Raw genomic sequence first — 7,991 nt, 5'->3', positions numbered from 1 at the left:
ACTTACCCAAGCTATACTATAATCTGACTAGGTACACTGCCTATAGGTGCATAGTTAGTCTAAGTTTATTAGGTTATAAATATTAAAATTAGTGGGTACTTTTGTGCACATCAAGTTTTTGGCGCCGTTGCCGGGGAACGACTTAGTTAATTATTAGTTTGTTTGCTTCAAATTGATCGATCCTTTTTGTGGGGTAAAACCTGCAAAAAGTTACTTTTGCAGCTTAGTCTTTTTTTTTCAGTACTTGAATCAGGTCGTGAACCTTAAGTCCACGTCGTGAGTTTCGTTTTTTTAGATTTTCTGCGTTTTTCTTTTCTGTTAGTTTTTCTGCGACAACACGAGGTGGTAGCCTTTACCACGTCGTGGTGGACTATCTGTAGGGAATTTTTTTTAGTTTTTGTTCAGTTTTACGTTTTTATTTTGATTGTTTTGCATGAGTTCATGACCAGAGGATCCAACACACCTTTGGTGCCATTGCTTGAAGATCCGGAGTCTACGCTGCACAAAAAGAATAATAAGAAGTTGCCTTTACAAGAACTGAAATCAGCCTTTTCAAGGAAGTCAGGAAAGAAAACGGAAGACTCGAGTTCAGCCTCAAAGAGCAAGTTTGAAGTCTTTGATCAAATTCCTAATCCACACGAGTCCGAGTACGAATTAGAAACAGAATTTGGACTTTATACGAGTGAACCCGAGAACGAGCAGGAAAACGAGATGGCGAACGTTGATGAGATGGCCATGGGGGATTACAAGAAGCGCATTCGAGATGATGTGGGGCCGGATTATATTTAGTACATCCTCGATTCCTGCCAATGCCACATTCGAGTTAAAGTGACATATCCTTACTGCAGTTACGGATATCCCATTCTATGGGAAGGATCATGAGGATGCTTTCAAGCATTTAGACGAGGTCAATGATATTGAGGATTATTTTAATACTCCTAATATCCCAAGGGAGACAGCTTTGCTAAGGATGTTACCAGTCACTTTCAAAGGAGCTGCAAAAGACTGGTTGAAGGCACTTCCATCCGGTACCATCACCACATGGGCCCAATTGCATGAGAAATTTCTAGATCAGATTTGCCCACCCTCCAAAATCTCTAAACTCAAAAAGGCGATTGCCAACTTTGAGCAAAATCCAGGGGAGTCATTATACGAGGCATGGGAACGCTACAAGGGGTTGTTAAGGAATTGTCCTCAACATGACCTAAATATTCAGCAAGAGATGTCGATATTCTATGATGGGGTGAATGTCATGACTAGACAACTTCTTGATTCGCAAGGAACACTAACGAAGAAGAACCCAAATCAGGCCAAGGAGCTGATTGAAGAATTTTCAAATCACTCTCGTGAGTATCACAACCCAGGGCATGATGGAATAAAGGGAAATGGAGGTGCACAAACTGAAGAGATGGCTGCTGTGATGGCAATGCTTAACACTATGGATAGGAGATTGACCCAATTAGACCAATCAATTCATGCAATTCAAGTTGGTTGCGAGAGATGTAGTGGCTCACATTTGACAAAAGATTGCAATATGGATGAATATGGAAACACGAAAGCTCAAGTTTGCTATTCGAGTGGGGACAAATACGATGAAGACTGTAGAAAACCAAAGAAAGAGTGACTGCCATACGAAGAAAACAAGAAGCAAAAGGAAGAGAAATATAAGCAAACTGGACGAGGCTTCTACCAAAAAGAGTAGCCATCAACCGAGAAGAAAGTGGAATTAGAAACCGTGTTGACCCGATTCATGGAAGCATTCAAGAGAAGGCACGAAGATACCGATACAGTGCTAAAAGAATACATGAATATGATGAAGGAACAACACAAAATGATGATTGACCAGCAAGCTTCATTAAGAAATCATCAAGCATCGATTCAAAGTTTTGAAGTCCAAGTTGGTCAACTTACTATTTTGGTTAATAATAAATTATCTTCACAATTTCCCGAAAAGAAAGTTCAATCTCACGTCATGGCCATTGATACTAAAGAAGAAGCGATTTCTGAGTTCCTAGAAGCACTAGAAGTGGAGCCAAGGTCATCTGAACCGAAGCCAAAGAAGTCCAAGCTAGAAAACGAAGAAGCTGCTGAAATGCCATATTCACAACGTGATCCCGGTAAATTCACGTCATGGGCTCGTTCTGCACAGAAAAAAATCGTATCTGTTCCAGCTTATAAACCGCCTTTTCCATTCCCGTCTCGAGAACATCTTAGCCCACTGGAAAGGGAACATCTAAAGTTTATTCAACAAATAAAGGGTATTCCTATTAATACTCCTTTCATTAATTCGCTTTTGAAAATTCCAGAATACGCGAAGTTCCTCCAAGACTTAATAGACACTCGTCAAAAATTAATGAAGAATTCTAAGGTGATTCTAAGTGAGCAAAGCTCAAAAGCTGTATTAGGAGAGTTACCTAAGAAGATGGGAGATCCTGGACGTCTTACTCTTCCATGTGAGTTCGAGAATAATTTGAAGATTTATGCTTTAGCCGATTCTAGGGCTAGCATAAATTTGATGCCTTATTCATTTTATCAGAAGCTGAATATTCCGAAGCTGAAGGCTACAAATATGACTATTCACATTGAAAACTGTTCAGTGACACAACCTCGGGGCATTGTGGAAGATATTCTTGTAAAAATTGGGAAATTCGTTTTTCTAATAGATTTTATGGTGTTGGACATGAAAGAAGATCCTGATGTTCTGATTATTCTTGTCCGCCCATTACTAAATACGGCTGGGGCTTTGGTTGACATACGCGAATCTAAGCTCACCTTGAGAGTTGGAGATGATAAGGAAATTTTTGGAATGGAAGATGGATTTCAAGGATATGATGTTAAGGGTGAAGTGCTCAATATTGATGAAGATAATGAACTTGAAGAATTGGAAAAGCTTAGGGAAGAAGAAATCAAGACAATTTATCAAGTCAAGCGCACTAAACCAAGGGAATCTGTTCCATTTTTCGTTGAATTCATTACTTATACAAAACCAACATCTTGGGTGAGTAAGGAAAGTGATGACATGTCTAGTGATGAAGAGGAGGTTACGTCAAAGGTGACTAGCTCAGTGGTGAAGGAGTAGGAGGATATAATAAAGCTTAAAAATGAGGAAATATTGAAGACTCAAGGGGTCAAACGCAAGTTCGATGGAAACGAAGTCAAAGCTAAAAAGGAGAATTCTAAAAAGGCGTATATTTGTCGAGTGCAAGCTTACAAGAGGCATTTCAAGGAGCAAAAGATCCAAGTGGTGGGCTCTTCTAACAATTCGACGTAGGAGGCATGGAGTCTGGCTCATGACTCCATAAAAAAGAAGCGCTTATCGGGAGGCAACCCAAGTTTGGTTTTCATTTTCTTTTCTTTTCTTTTTAGTTTTTGAGTTTTTGAGTAGGAAAGTTATCAAGTCATCATCTAAATATTGTTAAGTGGTAAAAATTAGCTGTGGGATATTTTAAAAATTAGTGGGTACTTTTGTGCACATCAACATCTTATGAGGAGTTTTGGTAACTTTCTTTGTAGGGACTAGATTAAGAATATGGGCGACAGTCTCTAAGGCATACCCCTAAAATGAGATTGGTAGCGAAGCTCGACTCATCATGGAACGAACCTTATCCAACAAGGTTCGATTACACCACTCAGCCACACCATTCAATTGTGGTGCCCTTGGAGGTGTCAATTGTAGGACAATCCCACATTCCTTAAAATAGTCAAGGAACTCTGTACTAAGATACTCGCCACCACGATCAGATCGAAGCATCTTAATGTTCCTGCCCAATTGATTCTCGACTTCTTTTTTAAACTCTTTAAACCTTTCAAAAGTCTTTGACTTATGCTTGATTAAGTAGACATATCCATATCTACTATAATCATATCTAAAAGTCACATAATAACGATTAGCATCCCTTGTGGCAATTTTGAAGGGTCCACACACATCTGTGTGCACTAGATCCAACAAACCTTCACCCCTTGCACAAGAACCAGTAAAGGTTTACTTTGTCATTTTTCCAAATAAGCATGATTCACAACTATCATCTGACTTTAGGTCAAATGATTCCAAGACTCCATCCTTTTGGAGTTGGCCTATGCGTTTCTTGCTTACAAGTCCAAGACGACAATGCCATAATGATGCTTTATCCAAGTTATTATTATTAGAAGAATCAATACACAACACATTATTTCCTAGGTTATCTACAACATACACAACTTCATACACACCAACACAAGGTAATGTTGTAAAATAAAGAACATTATTAAAGAAAGCATTTATTCCACCAATTTCATTATCAAAAGAAAAGGTAAACCCTTTTTTGTACAAAGCATGAAAGGATATAATATTTCTTGTCATTTCAGGCGAGTAACAACATTTATTCAAATTTAATGTACACCCACTAATTAGCAACAAAGAATAAACTCCAATCTTGGTGACAGGTGAAGCTTTCCTATTCCCCATGATCAAGTTTATCTTTCCATGCTCTACATTCTCACTTCTTCTTAGTCCCTGAAAATCAGAACATGTGTGCATTCCACATCCTGTATCAAGGAGCCAAGAGTTAGAATAGGGTGAGTTATTAGACAATCTTGTGTAAATACCTGCATGGGTGGGTTTCACTTTCCCATCCTTAATATCTTGCTGGTACTTTGGGCATTTCTGCTTCCAATGCGACTTTTCATGGCAATAGAAGCATTCAGTCTCTTTTGGGTTAGAAGGAGTAAGGAAGCCTTTCTTGGTTCCACTTGAAGAGGAGCCATCAAGGGTCTTCCCTTGGTACCCTTCTAAGGGTTCTTCCTCTTTTTCTCTCTACCTTTCCCGATTGACAGGACAGGGACGGATTTTGGAGTAGGAGTAGGAGTGGTAACAACCGACTTACCTTTAAGATCTGTTTCAGCGGTCTTTAGGAGTTCTTGAAGCTTGCTGTGGGTAAATTCCTCATTGTTCATGTGGTATGTCATACGGAATTGATCATAACATGAAGGTAAGGAGTGCAAATGATGTCTATTGCTATCTCCTCAGGAAAGTTCACATTTAGCTTCAGTAAACGGTCCACATACCTTTGCATTTTCTGCATGTGGCCCGTGATGGGTTCACCATCCTTCATCCGGGTTGTTATCATGGAGGAGATGATTTCATATCGCTCTTGACGAGCACTCTGATGGTAGCGGTCCATCAAATCCTGGTGCATCTCAAAAGGATAGTAGTGCTCATAGGACTTTTGGAGCTCGGCTGTCATGGTGGCCAACATGATGCATGCCACTTTGGTAGCATCTCTTTCATGTGCTTCATATTCAGCGACCTCCTCAGGAAAAGCAGACGGCTCGGGTACCTTAAGCTCCTTGTCGAGGACATATTCCTTGTCCTCATAACGAGTGACCATCCTGATGTTCCTGATCCAATCCATAAAGTTGGATCCATCAAAGATGACTCTCCCACAAAGGTTCATGAGAGAGAAAGAGCCGGTAAGGTTTAACCCAGAAGCAGTATTGTTGGAAGACATCTGAAAAAGAAGAAAACAAGTTTAGATTAGATATACAGATAGTCCTTAATAAAACACCCAAATGTAATATTAAGGCTAGGATCCAATCACAATATATTATAACTTAGAAGAGGGATGTCGTAATCTGAGCTATAACATATTTGAAAGGTAGGTGAATGACGATTCACCAATTTCCACCATAAAAAAACAAAATATAAATTATTAGGTTTTAATTGGTTTTTAGAAACTCCTCGATTCTTTTGAGATTCATTGAACTTTTCAATGGCATGTTTCAATCTCGAGTGTGCCCTTCATGTTTTGTGACTGAGATGCCGAGGATCACAAAACGAGGTGTGAAGTAATCATGCAAATTACTTGGCACCCTTAATGTTTTTCACTCAATCGATGTGTCGGTTAGCCAAACGCACTCCACCGACCTATGAAAAACCTTAAGTCATCCTTTGCCTACCTTGTTAAGTCCAAGTTAGTGTGTCGGTTAACCACGCACGCTCCACTAACGACTTAATCAAAGTGCAAAGTGTAATTTCATGGGTTAACACATTATTCACATTTTCCTAAAGTAATTAAGATTGAGAATTTATAAAAACATTTAGTTACTTTATAATAATCATTATAATTTTAATGAGAATTTTTAAGTCATTGTCCTACCCGTTTGGCTAACGACCCTCCACAGATCAAGGAAGCGGTGGGTGAGAGTGGACACCCATTAAACTGCCATTTAATAGGCGACAACCTTATACCCCCCCCCCCCCTTATAGACCGGCTTCGTGAATGAGGCCTACTAACGGTAAAACGAATTTATCTTATACATACACACACACACACACACACACACACACATATATATATATATATATATGTATTATTAACTTATAATATGATAAAGTATAAGGGTTGAATTTTAACTTTTAAAATTCTAGGGGTTGGAAATAAATTTACTAGATGACTTTACATGTTCCAAAACTTGAGGGCAAGTTTTGTAACTTTACAAAACTTTTTCAATTCATAACTTATGAGTTATTGTTTATTAAAAATGAAGACTCTTCATTTTTTGTAACTTATGTGTTCTTTTAATGGATTTATTACAAAGTGACTTTTGGTTATCCATAACTTGAGGACAAGTTATGGACTCCATTAAAACACATCATGATCATGAATTAACTACCAATATATAGCATATAATTCTCATGATCTTGCAAGAACTCATAAGAACATGAATATTCATATCAAAATTTCAAGAACATATAAACACATATAAACCCTAATGGATTAGAACAACAATTACACCATCTAAAACAAGTTTTAAAACACCAAAATAGTTTAGGGTAATGTTTGTAGTCCATTTCCAGCAGCAAAATCGAAAATCTGCACTCTGCCTGGTCAACTCGTTGAGTGCAAGTATGATGCCTCAAAAGTGTTACACAACACCAAATGCTATTGGAATGAGTTGAGAGAAATGTAGAACACTTCTAAAATCGGCTTGCCCTCTCTATTCTTTCTAGTGCCGATTTTGGTGAGCTTTATGTTGCTTATATAGTGTGTTACAATTAGGGTTACACCATGTAAACCCTAATGTGACATGAATCTTCATTTCCACGATCCATGGGCTTACACTTCCATGGAGCATCCTATAGGTCTTAGCCCAACTTGATAATCCATTGAGCATTTAGCCCACTATACATGTATGAATGATTTACACAATCAACCCATATATTCAATTAGTCACGTTTTTTATTACTTAATTAATTATAAATTAATTGTTGATCAATACTAATTAAATATTATTATTAATATATTAGAACTTATAATATATTAATAAACCATAAGTGTTATTTCTCTCATTTTAGTCTATCCAAATGCATGATGCCATGCAACCCAAATGGACCATGTGAAACCGGGTCAAGTACATACCAGAGATAGTTATGGACTTAGACACCTTATCCAACAGTTGGATGAGAGTGTTCAGCTGCTTTGCCGATGGAAAGCGAGGGTCGGGCTCTCCCGCTAGCGGTGTTTGATAGCTAGATCTGTACGACTACTAGAAATAGGGGTTGGACATCATAGGTTGTTAAGCGAAAAGCGGGATATGCGACATTTCTATTACTGGAGAGAATTGGTGGCTTGACGTTGAGTAGTGTATGGAGGACGGGATGGTTCTATGGACCAGATGTTCGCCCCTGCCTGTTGTGGTTGCGTTTGTGGCTGAGAAACCACTGGTTGCGACTACTGAGTGGAAAATAAGGACTAATCGGTTAGCAGTTGCGACTGTTGAGTCGCTGTCGACTGAGGTGTTGCGATCGCAGTTGCAACCAGTTGCTCTGTTGTGACAGGTAATGGTCGCCATATGGCGGCGATTGCTGCCGCTACAGTTTCCATTATTGGACTTGGCATCTGTGTCTTTGGCGTGTGGGTGGGGGCTTGTCCGTCTGAGGCAGATGACTATGTGCCATCGAGCGATGACATTGACCTGAGTAGGCTCGTTTCTCCCCCACCGAACGCCACATG

At 39.0% G+C, this 7,991-nt stretch overlaps 1 non-coding gene across 1 annotated transcript; it reads right to left on the bottom strand.

Annotated features, from left to right (window-relative positions):
* Positions 1-1,099: 1,099 nt before the first annotated feature.
* LOC145096622 (small nucleolar RNA R71) lies at positions 1,100-1,206 on the bottom strand. The gene has a single exon (XR_013703997.1). It is a non-coding gene; the product is annotated as a small nucleolar RNA R71 (small nucleolar RNA).
* Positions 1,207-7,991: the final 6,785 nt, after the last annotated feature.

Source organism: Lactuca serriola, chromosome 3 (assembly GCF_051521515.1).
Source record: "Lactuca serriola cultivar US96UC23 chromosome 3, Lser_US96UC23_V15, whole genome shotgun sequence".
NCBI classification, from domain to species: Eukaryota; Viridiplantae; Streptophyta; class Magnoliopsida; order Asterales; family Asteraceae; genus Lactuca; species Lactuca serriola.
This window is presented reverse-complemented; position numbering and strand designations above follow the sequence as displayed.